Source organism: Liolophura sinensis, chromosome 7 (assembly GCF_032854445.1).
Source record: "Liolophura sinensis isolate JHLJ2023 chromosome 7, CUHK_Ljap_v2, whole genome shotgun sequence".
Taxonomy (NCBI): domain Eukaryota; kingdom Metazoa; phylum Mollusca; class Polyplacophora; order Chitonida; family Chitonidae; genus Liolophura; species Liolophura sinensis.
In genome coordinates this window covers 59,699,721-59,712,287 of record NC_088301.1, presented here as the reverse complement: position 1 = coordinate 59,712,287, position 12,567 = coordinate 59,699,721, and the positions used below count along the sequence as shown (strand labels likewise).

General features: G+C 36.6%; 2 protein-coding genes across 2 annotated transcripts in view; one reads left to right on the top strand and one right to left on the bottom strand.

Moving 5' to 3' along the window:
* LOC135469608 (integrator complex subunit 13-like) overlaps window positions 1-12,567 on the bottom strand; it is a 100,558-nt gene that overhangs the window by 67,619 nt on the left and 20,372 nt on the right. The gene's annotated exons all lie outside the window — the stretch shown is intronic.
* LOC135469609 (FMRFamide-activated amiloride-sensitive sodium channel-like) overlaps window positions 1-12,567 on the top strand; it is a 32,967-nt gene that overhangs the window by 16,811 nt on the left and 3,589 nt on the right.

Below are 12,567 nucleotides of genomic sequence, written 5' to 3'. Positions count from 1 at the left end.
CAGAATTGGCACATATGTTTGAGATTTTCAGGATGACAATTACCATCAGAGGGAATGACTGAAAACATGCCCCGAAGCAGAGAAGAAAAACTGTTCACAGTAAGAGATCGCACATCTCTTATTCAGCTTGTATATTGTCACAGAAAATTAAGTTTGACAGATGTGACCAACAAGCTAAATGAGGGGAAGGATTGTTAATTTTTTACTGAAAACTGTGTTGCAAAAATTACAGCAAGCTGAGTACAAAAGACGAGTTGCAAAGAAGAAAATGGCAGTTCGAGAGGTGAGCAAGAAAAAGCCTGTAAAATGGTGAAGGTAAGGAGGAACTGAACGAAATGGTCAAGAGTAGAAAAATATATTTTCTGATCAAAATCAAGTTGTGATGGGGATGATCACTCGTGTTTATGTGTGGAGAGTTTTTGAGGCCATTTTCCTAATAATCATTACATACCCATGGCTGATAACATACCTGCAGAGCTCACGCAGTCCATGAATTTATGGAAGAAAATGAAGTAAAAAGTACTGAAAAGCCAGTACAATCCTCGGATCTAAATATTAATCGAAAATATTTAGCTTAGGCTGAAACAAGACCTTCAAGCAGTGGTTAAAGACATCTTCAGTCGAGACCAGTTGTTCGTTGAAATCAAATGCCTGTGGCAAAACATACCTCTTGAGAATGTCTGAAATTTATTTGCAAGTATCACAGGTCAGATTCACGCTGGTATGGTGATGTGACGTCACAATGGCGCACCATGGAATGTAGTGAGACAAAGAAAAATGACGTCAGTCTGCGCAGTAATTCAGCTCTACAAGGTTTAAATCTCACATAGCCTTTGTGGGCATGGCCTGCAGCTCTGACAAGTGTAGTCAACATTTTAACCCACCTGATCAGCCAATGGCAATTTAGTATAGTATATCATATAGTATAGTATTTATATAGTATATCATACAGGCACCAAGCCAATACTGTAAGTATCTAAGTATACCTCGTGTATATATGCGCTCAGCAGTCCTCCTTGAGATTGAGACAGACTTATTTGGCTAAAATACTTCTGTTGGCAAACATTCATAGGGTGATTAAAAATTTGTACAGGTGAAATCTGTATTACATGATTTGTTTTATTTCCTTGGCATCTCAACATCTTGTGTTCGTTAAGGTGGTTGTGCATTCAATAGCTCTTCGCGACTAGGTGAAATGTCAGGCAAGGTATGTTAACAACTTGACGAATACCACATGGGTACCACTGCAAACCCATATAGATTCTGTCAGCCAATGCTGTCTCCTTGATCCGCCTCTGTCCCTCTGTCAACTACAGAGATTCCCCAAAATGTCTGCCGCACGCTTGCACATCTCCAGCCAGTAGATCATGTGACCATTAAGGTGGGTTTTTGTTTTTTTTTCAGTCAAACATCATCACAGATTACAATATTTAATCATCTACCTGATGAGCTAGAATTAAACCATAACTGCAGTAAATTGGTAAGAGGCGAGATTTCTCCAGTGATCGGTGACCATTTGCCAACAATCACATTGCCCTTGTTGCTCTTAATTTACTTGCTTTGCTGTAGTCCTTTAAATCAACATATGTTTTGTAAGCCATGAAAGTATTATTTGGAATTTATAGCAAATAGCCAAATTATAAAAAACTGCCTGCAGTGTGTCTGCAAACTTTGGGTTTTGAGGGTAGAGTGTAAATGTAGTTCTCAATAAGGCTTAGAAAACTGTCTTTTGGTGAAAGAGAAGTGCAAATTTTGCTGTAAACATTAATAAAGGCATCTAAAAAAAAACAAAAAAACATAGGTCTTCCAAATTCTAAATATGTCTTGTCTGAATTTCAATAAATTCTATATATCTTCACTGTAATCAGCACATGTAATATAAATGTAAATTATTTCACTATTTACTGCAAGTACACGTAAACAAAGAAAAATGGCAAATCGCATATTGATCGGATGACAAAATGGAGTCAGGGTTTAAATATGTTGGACATTATCTGCTCTGAACGGTGAACCACAGTTCGTCACATGTGATATATTTGAAGGAGATCTGGCAGTTTTCCAACAGTGCAGTCGCGATTCAATTGAACAGATCCCGGGATAGGTTCTCCAGCGATGATGGGCCCAGGGAAGTGGTTGTGTGCCCAGGCAAGGATTGAAATTCAACCTGGTTTAACCCATTCAAATAGGTGGTCGCAATATAACAGACGTGCGTAGCAGTGGAGATCAATTTCCATCTGCAAGCACACGTAATAGAGAGTCCAGGTGGCTGCTAATCTTGCTCCACTGAAACTGAAACGGTAGCATCTGCTGATTACAACACCATTGAATTAAATTTTAATCAAACCAACGGAGCCTTCTGTACACACACCAATCAAAAATCCTGACCTTTCCTCTAATGCAAAATGTTACCATCAGATATTAAACTTATAAAGTGAGGAAGTGAAATGCAAAACCTAATTTGCAGAATGTTGTGAATTTACATATGATGGAACATTTGCATTCCTTTCATACTCCAGAGCATGGGCCACACATAGATTTTTCATTTCCATTGATTTCATCAGCTGTGTATTAATGTTACTGAACTTCGTGCACTTTGTTGACATAAACTCAGCAGAGTATTGCACTGCTTCAGCCCTTGAGGACCAACTGGTGAATACACCTTAAGCAAATACATCTTCTGAAGCTCTCATACATTTGCAATCACTTAAATGTGTCTTACATACCACAGCTAAATGAAGTAAAAATGTTTGCAATGTATCAAAAAAAAATTTCTTAAATTCTCAACTTTTGGATCCAGATACATAAATGTCTGTCAACTTCCAAATTCTACTGAGATAATAAAAAGTGATACAGGAATGTTTAAAGCAAGCACTACAGGAAAGGGTTAAAGATTTAAACAAATACATGTAGCTAACATGTTTTGGGAAATGGCATCATTTCATTTCCTCAATGAAAGGACACAAAAAGGCAAAGGAGTAACAAAAATAGAAATGGGTCTGACATGGATAAAACAATTAGACTGACAACGACTTTAACTGGACCAAAAAACCTATAAAACTGATACAACTATAGTATCTGAGCTACTTCATGGTATCAAAATGGCTTTCAATTCCATTTCTTAAATGAAATGTTTTCATCACATCAGAGATGTAGGTGGTAATAGTGCTGTCAAAAAGGTTCAATGGGGTGAGAGAAATCAATCGCATCAGCCCTTTACATCACTCTAGGTCTCAGAAATGTCCACAGTAAGAAAGCCTTGAAGAATCTCTGTCTCTGTCACAAAATTCCACGATGCCAGTGACATGAGTCACATAAGATTTGGATTTGACATTCTGTCTAGTCAAGGGCTTAAGCCCTTTTCTGGTTGGTATAAAGATCCACTATACCTTTCATCAGAACTGAAAAATTGGATAGGAGTCCAATATATAAACAGTCTACAGTGAATTTTGTACTTTACTGTAAGTAATATGCACATAGGACAATAAACAATGGAACATTCCCCTCCCCTTGTTGACCTTTACATGCTTACTGTTACATGCATACTGTTACATGCATGCCGTCGACAAGGACGCCAACGTGCAGGGTATTACTTTAGCTACGTCTGTAATCTTTAGAGGTGAGATCAGTTTGATGTCTGAACAGGGAGTCTTGTAAGTCACGTATAAAGCAGTCATGTGAAAACAGCTTTCAGGTACATGTATATATGCTGGGAGAATCACAATTTGAATACCCTTTCAGACTTAGACATGAAGTTCATACAGATATCATAAAAGTAAACCAAAAGCCAGCTTGACTGAGTGGATTCACGATTTCAGCAAATGGAGTGCACCAGGAGAGAAAAAAAATTTTCAATCACATGTACTATGAAACTATTGCAAGAGGCGATAAAATCTGGCCAACTTAAAGTGTTCATTGAAGTTGTATTGGTGCATCTATGTTAAAAATGACCCACACAAAGTGAAGTTGTGTATCCTGCTGCATAATCAAGTGTTTTCATACAAAGGAAATGTTGTATTCATTAGGAGGATTCTGTCATTCACTGATGAGATTGATGACTTTTGGACCTGTGCAAGTATGATTAAAATTTCTTTCTGCCTTTTCCAGCGTCATTTTGCAGGACAAATGACATCTTTCACGCAGGTTGACCCTGGTATTGCTCTCCTTCCAAGTGGGAATGTTCAGCTCTGTACCACTTGCTATACTCTAGAGGTTAGAGTGGGAGACTCATGCATATAACAGATGTATCCGCTGTCCATCTCCCAATAACATCCATTGTGGCACTTTATCATGACCTATTAATGCCAATCTGCACTGATGGAAACTGTTCCATCCAAGATTTTACATGTAAATATTCTAGACCTTTCATACTAAGATATTCTGGGTTATCCTCTGGCAGCTCGCTCAGAGAACTGACAATGGCAATAGTGCTGATTTGCAAATGAGACAAAAAGGTGTAAAAATAGACCTGCACTGGAACAAGACTCTCCATTACAGCTAGCAAACTGGAGATGTCATTGAAACTGTATGTTTTTGGATTGATTACTTCACTTGGAAGCTAAGGATCTAGGACATATGTGGCCAGTGTTGAAACCAGAGCAAGTCTGACCATTCTCAGGTCAGACCAATCAAAAGAGTTGCGACAAGGGAATTTGCATACAACATTTACCACCACTGGGCAAGCAGGACCCCATTTATGGCTATCAGCAGGGTGGGGCTAAGCCTTAATCTCCCCTACAGTACATGTATTGTGATTAATGACAAGAGTATATGTATGACATTGCCGACTGGGAAATGTAGGACATGACAGGTGGGGGGTGATGGATGAAAGCTGATCACATGAGGTCACCATACATCCCTCTGGAGCTTGCTACTATGTCAAAACCTAGTCAAGATAAAAATACACCACACCTTCATTAAGTACAGGTGAATTCTTTCTTACCCAATATAAAAATTTACACTGAATCACCTTCACAATTCATTGTTGTGTGCACATGTCTACCAGAGCACCATAAAACCACAATAATTACCTTTTCATAACAGATGAAAATGCTGTTTAATGCTGCATTAAACATGTTTTTCTAAGTACAAAACATCAATGTTTATCAAATGGATTATTTTTGGTTTTACACAAAGACGCCATATATTCTAACTATATACATATATAGTGTATTACACAGAAAACACTGTGTATCACACAGAAAACACTGTGTATCACACAGAAAACACTGTGTATCACACAGAAAACACTGTGTATCACACAGAAAACATTGTGTATCACAGAGAAAACAAGTGTTATAACATTGTGTATAAGATAGAAAACACTGTGTATCACACAGAAAACACTGTGTATCACACAGAAAACACTGTGTATCACAGAGAAAACACTGTGTATCACAGAGAAAACACTGTGTATCAGACAGAAAACATTATTCCACACAGAAAAAACTGAGGAAATCCCTTACCAGAATCCAAATAGTATGTGTTGGAAAACAATATTTTATGATTTTAAAAATTGATGAAAAATATCTCGGTAACATCTTTTTCTTCTGCATTTTAATTAGCAAAAAAGAAACTACATCCATAAACATTTACATTTATTTGGTTTTCATACACCTTTACGAGCTGAGTATTTTATGTTGTTAGGTGAAAACTTCAGCTAAAGTAAAACCAAAACATAATTCTTAGAAAATACATGTGAACTAAAGTACTAATTAAGACATACGCACACATGAATTGCCAGCTTAGCCGTCACTATCCTGAAGTGCCCAAATGACTGTTCTGAACAAATCTATTGACCTTGAGGCATCAGCATATTTAACCTCTCACACAGGGATCCTCCGTCACAAAAAGAATAATTAGATCAATGCCAGAATTGTTACAAGATAATTTACATGAGCCATGCCTCAGCTCATTTGCAACAAGAGGGCAAAATGTCTATGCTAGGCCAAGCAGTGAAAAACTGTAGAAGTAATGGTCATAAAAGCATGACACGGTAAATGAAAATGATTGGCCAAAACCTCCACAAGTAACGCAACCATTGCTCACAGGACATAATTAGTACATGGACACTCCTGCTGTTACCCCATCTCATGTAAGTCTCCAGTCTTAAAGATGTCTTCCAAAGATTAAGATTACCATTATGGCCAATCCATTTGTTTACCATGAGTGATGATAAAAGTATAAGCAGGCGTCTATGAAACAGAAACGAAAATCAATCTTTTGGCAAGGTTATGGTGTATTTGTAGCTTCTGCAAATCCAGTGACACATTGCTGTTATTCTAGCTTGGGTTACAAAAACTGTCACTCTGAATGGGACACAGTCGCGGTACGGACCTGATGTTTTGCTCTGATGGCAGAAACTTAGCATGTCAGGCTAAGCAGTCACTGGTTCAGGAAGCAAATTCTGCACCAATGGCCACTCGTGATAAGAAATCGCTTGCCATGGAGAGAATTACCTTAATGTTTGGTGAACAGTTCATGTCCGAGATGTCTGAAGTCCTCTGGTCATCACTCCAGGAGTTGCCCAGACTCTTACAGTATTGGACTTATCATCAGCAACGGCTGAGCTATTCTGGACTACACACATAAACTAGGTAGATTGTGAAACCAGGTAGGCCATGCTTCAATATATACTTCAAATCGCTTTTTTTTTTTTCAAATTGCAAGAAATTAGCTAAGCTTTGTAATTTATTTCAATCTTTCCCATCACACATGCCTAATATTTATTGCCATCCTTGGTGTCCCTTATCAGTGGTGAATGTTTATAAATTCAAATAATTTTTCTCTGATATATATTTGTGCTCAGTGCTTTTTTGTTTTGTTTTTTATTAGGAATGCTCTTTAAAGCACCAAAATAGTGGTCAAAAAGTAGACAACAAAAATAATTTCAGTAATTCTTACCTTTTAGTTTTAATATGACAAGTTTAAAAAACAAACGATTGATAACATTTATGTACATTCATGCACACTACCAGAATTCAGATTCTTATGACAACAGCTAGGAACATGCATTAAATACTACTATCACAAAGCAAATTTTGGCCCACTATCACAAAGCTTGAAATTGTTATCAAAATTATACTGTTAAATATATCAAGCAAATCAATAAAATTTTTCACTGCAGATTCAATGTCTGATCTTTCACCTTCAAACATTTTTTTGTTCTTAAAGAATATTAAAGTTTTATGTTTTAGCCCAAAATGGCTTTGTGCAACATGCCACTGATCTCACTGGATCTCAACATGTATTCTTCCTTTAATTTGCCAACTTAATGTTGGACTAGACATTGTATAATAAATGTACATCTGCACCAGATCAAGCATGGATCAATAATATTAAAACAATCAAAATGCAGAGCATAGATGTAGAATAAAAAAAAAAAAAACAGGTTAACAATAACAAAAAGTTTAAATCTTAAAATTTTGGATTCACTTTGGTTTCTCCAACAATAAGTTACATGTAGATGTCTAAATTGTTGTATAGTTGACATTTAATACACAATAACCTGCAGGCTAACTGATTACGTCCATCACTCTGGCTGACTGGCGTGATTGCATGACTGATACTTCTTGATGCCAATCAGCACCAGTATGCAAGTACCTTGTCCACATCATTTATTCTGAATCAGGCTGCATGAGTAAGCGTCATTCATCCATAACCCTGAAGTCGGCCAATTCTGAGCATGCCCTTTTATAATCAATAACCAACTATCAACCAATAATAAAAGAGAATCGCCAACCTCCTTTAGGTAAATGCTGCGTAAACAATCCGTCTCACAGTTCTGACCTGAAGTGCCCTCCAAAATACTTCAAGAGGCAAGAATCATTTCAGAGAGAGTCCATTCCTCATGGAAATCAAATTGTTCTTGTGGACATGGATAGATGTCTATAGAATAAGCCCACAGTTAGAGGGCAGACTGAGCCAGCTGCAAAGATAGGCCTTCCTTCAGTCTCAAGACAATCAACCACCCGATAGTGTCGGGAAATTAAACATAACTCGTGCCATCAAGACTAAACATTTCCTGAATGACACCTGAAAACTCAGAGGAATTGGACCAACTTGAGGAAAGAAATAATGCACTTTACTGTTCATTTGTAACCCCATACTCGGTGCCTGGGAACAACTTCCACTGGACTTAGGAATGTGCTTTGTTTTACCAAGATATGGTTACCTGCAATTTCTCACACTTAACACCGTATGGACTGATCCTGTGACATTTCAGTCTTGTACAAAGAGATGCCTGTGCTGTGTAATGTACTTGGTTATCCAAATCATTTGCATTAGTGATTTTCCTAGTACACTTGAATAAGAAAAAAACCTCGAAAGCAGCATTAAGTACAGGAGATTCAGTCAGGGTGCTTGTAACGTAGGCTTCATTCTGAAAATGTTCAATATAAAAAAATTTATTTTTTCAAATTGAGCACCAAGAATATAAAGTCTTTAAGAATTTTTTCTTCCAAATGACTGCCACACATCAGAATGGCCTACAAGCATATGTTAAATCAGACACAGAAACAAATTCATATACATCTATTGTATATACAAATGTATAAAATTAAATCACCACTGCATTTAATACCGACATCAGCTCCCCCGTTTTTGACTTCATAAAATCTAACATTTAAAATAAAATATAACAAAATGGAAGCTTTTAATGATAATTTACTCCAATGAACGGAACAAAATTGTTGATACTACATACTGAATAAAATGGAGTCAAAACTAAACAGTGAGAAAAATATCATGTAAAGCATTAAATATCCTTTCTGCCACAAGCATGTCTGCAAGAGTCTACAAGAAAATCGTGACATTGGCCAAACATCCTTGAAAAATAGATACAGATGAAAAAAAAAACAGTGGAGTTTTTCTATATGACTACATGTATGTGAACATGCAGTACACGATTACAAAATGTCATTAAAATATATCATGTTTACAAGCTTATGAAATATGCATGTATCTTAAATGCCCTCAATGACCTTCAAAAAATTTATCATGGTCTCAGAAAATAAAAATAGTTGTTCTCAATGCCCAGGTGTACTTGTGGTGTAAGTGTTAAACTTGGCTCCATGCTCACAAGGCAAAGAATGTTTACAAAAATGGACTGATAGACTGACGAATGGATAAATAGATGGGTTAAATCCAACTGTTACAACAAATTATAATTTTGGCAAACGAGTAAAAATGGCTTGACATTTGAATATTAAAGCACACTGTTTTATCTATACATTATAAAACAACTTGTTTTAAACCCTAATGTCACTGTGAAATGCCATCTATTTTTTTTTCTTATTAATACAGAGTATATGTCTATTGACATGGCTGCATGCTTGTGAATTGCAAAGACCATGCAAAGAATATTGAAAAAGAAATTATATTTATATACAAAATTCATGGAACAACCCAATTAATTTGGCGGCTGACTAATATCATATGTAACACTTGAGCGTAATCCTGAGGTGACCATAGAATTTTATTCTTTTCTCTGTCCATAATTTGCCCCCCAAAAATTAGGTTTTATTCAAAAGCAGTTAGAATTCTCACAGGAACAAGTACAGGAAACCACTTCAGCCACAATATCAGAAAGCCAGCGTGTAGCAATACATTACATAACAAGACCTTGCTTATCAAGGGAATAGACCACTTACTGCACACAATAATTGTGGCAAATGTTGAAATATGGATATACCCTACAAGAGAGGGTTTCAATAAAATTCTCAATTCATTCTCACCATTGTTGCTGAACTATGAATTGTTACCAAATAAATCGTCTTCGTAAATGTACATTTTTAAGTGGAGTCCTTCTTACAGTAATACATCATATACATTAGCTAATGGAGCAAGCATACATATGTATTTGCATCCACACTTTACATACATGCACATGTACCAGGAATAATAATAATACATTATGATGCCAGTGATGGATGCGAACAGACTGAGGATGCTTACATTATACTTTCTTACCGGTAAATGTGAACATGCAGTAAAGGCAGCAATGTTCTCTGGACATTGCATCTGAGTGCCAAACATCTGGAACATTGCGTGTTCAAAATGATTCTTCAACGAGGGAAAAAACAAATTTTACACTACAACAAAAAGGATTCTGGCAGAGATGACAGATAAGATTGGTGAATACACCTCTTAAATCATTGCAGGAATACTTGCAATCATGGTTGATTGCACATGTGACATTCACCTTGAGATGAACACTGCTGCAACGATGGGAGATTTTTAGGTGTGATAGCTACATTTTGAGAAGTTTGGGAGTTCAAGAAGGTAGAACCCTAGAAAAGACTAAAGACAGTGAATGACAAAACTTGATTTATGATCTTTTTATTTAGGAGTTTAACTTGTAATGTAAAGATAAAACAATGATCTCCATACTGACCCTTTGCCTCCTAGGCAACGTTAATATAATTTATACACCAACAGTGGAATGACAACACACTGCCCTGACGACCACAGTGCTCTGTTGCCAAATCACTTCCACTGCAATGTGCTACTCTGTTCATCTCAATTACAGATTCGTCAGGATTTAAATACCAACTTCTTACATGTGGATTCATGTTTTCAGTGGATATGCTTTGGTGTGGCTACAATATGACCATACAGTTTGAACATCTAAAGCGTATACTGACAAGAACAAAATTCCTTATGAGCAACATCACTGGAGCGGAAAAATGGCTTAACACAGAATTTTAATACCACCCACCAAGATCAATAAAAATACGTCCAATTATATCGATGTACTGACAAAAGGCTCATATAGGTCTAGAGAATGACGCCAATCACACCATCGAATATGTAAGAGTTTTAACTTCACATCTGTTGATCATCACGTGTGTATGCGAACCTCACTCCTGACTGAATACTTTGGTGGAGAGGGAATATTCCAACATCTGGTGTGAACTGATGACCGTGTGTGACACAAATGTTATATCTACCTGTATGCCAGCACAATTTTGTCCATGTGGATTATGACAAACCCCAGTGAGGGATAAGAGCCCGTGAACCCATTTGTTACTGGTTACTGGTTAATTCAGGAGAATGTCATCACATGCTATGTGAAACCAGTCGGAGGTTAAGATATTATGTTCGTGAAAGCTATCCACAAGATTTTACTACCGGCGTACTTCGTAAGGTAGGCTTTATTATACATGTATATACAATCTTTCCACCATCACGATTTCACACACAAAGTATGACTTGCTGGGTACATTGTTTATAATATTTTCAAATCAGTTAGGTTAATGTTAGGTTACATTAAGTCAGTGATTATAAAATAACATAACATTATGCAAAGAATATCTAACAAAAAAATGTGCAAGTGGCAAGAGAATGAAGAATATGATTTCTTCCCCCTGTACTAGTAAAAGTAAAACCAAGGCTTGCAATGCATGTGTATGCATCTTCTTAACACATAGATTTCACACGACCCATGGAATCTTGAAACTTTCTCAGCAAACACACCAATGATGACAGAAAGAGGCAAGAAACATTTCAGGGCGAATAAATTAAAATGGTGAACAAACTCTATTGAATATGATGAACGTACAGCCCATAGTACTTACAGCAGATTGGCAGAATAAAAGTACATGTATATAACAGTATATAGAAATAAACATGGTAATATGTGGAACATTCCATTGAACGCCTTTAGCCTGGGCAATTTGTATTAGCGAGTGTTGATAGTTCACACTAATTGCCATTGCACGTAGCAAGCTCTGTTTCATAGAGGTGTAAATTCAGAGAGTTCATGGTACATATGACTGTGTAATTATCAAGTCTACAGTAAAAAAGTAGGTGTTGTCATGGAGATTGATTGACCAGATATGACGACAACCAAAAACCATGACAAATTTTCTTGGCATCTGTCAGATCAGCAGCACTTGTCCAAAATGTTTTCACCTGCTGTATCACTTGGCTGCGACTTCAGAGACAAGACAGATCTCTCAGAAACAGCAAGACGAAGAATTTCCACATCACGGGATAGTGCAAAAAGAAATTACAACCACTTCGAAGATAAAGAGAGGTTTGGAACAAAACTAACACATTTGAAATATTAGTATAACCCATAATAAGTTGAATACTCACATCTCCTTTAACAGAACATGTCGCCAGCATGAAATGCCCTACTTTACCGAAGCCTAGCTTATATACTTATTAATCATAACCATTATTCCGTTCCAGAGTGGTTTGGGTCTCACTGATGCTCACATATCAGGTATTGCCATGAACAGTCAGAATAAATGTTTAGTAGTAGCCATTCTTCACATTTGATCTGTATTCATGTACTAATGACTACTGTGTCTTTGTTGTCTCTTTCAAGTTACTATCAATCTGCTGTTTTTCTATATAAAAGAATAGACAAGCAAGCAAAATGTGAATTGGTTATACTAACATATCTGACCTAACTAAGGTTCTCCAACACCACAGAACAGTTTTCGTGAATTTTTGTCATTCAATATACTGACCTTATTAACTAAAAAGGGTCGTTCTTAGATTTTATTTCAAACATGAAGATTAAGCTTTACTTACAGTTAGAATTATCATAGGTATCCACGA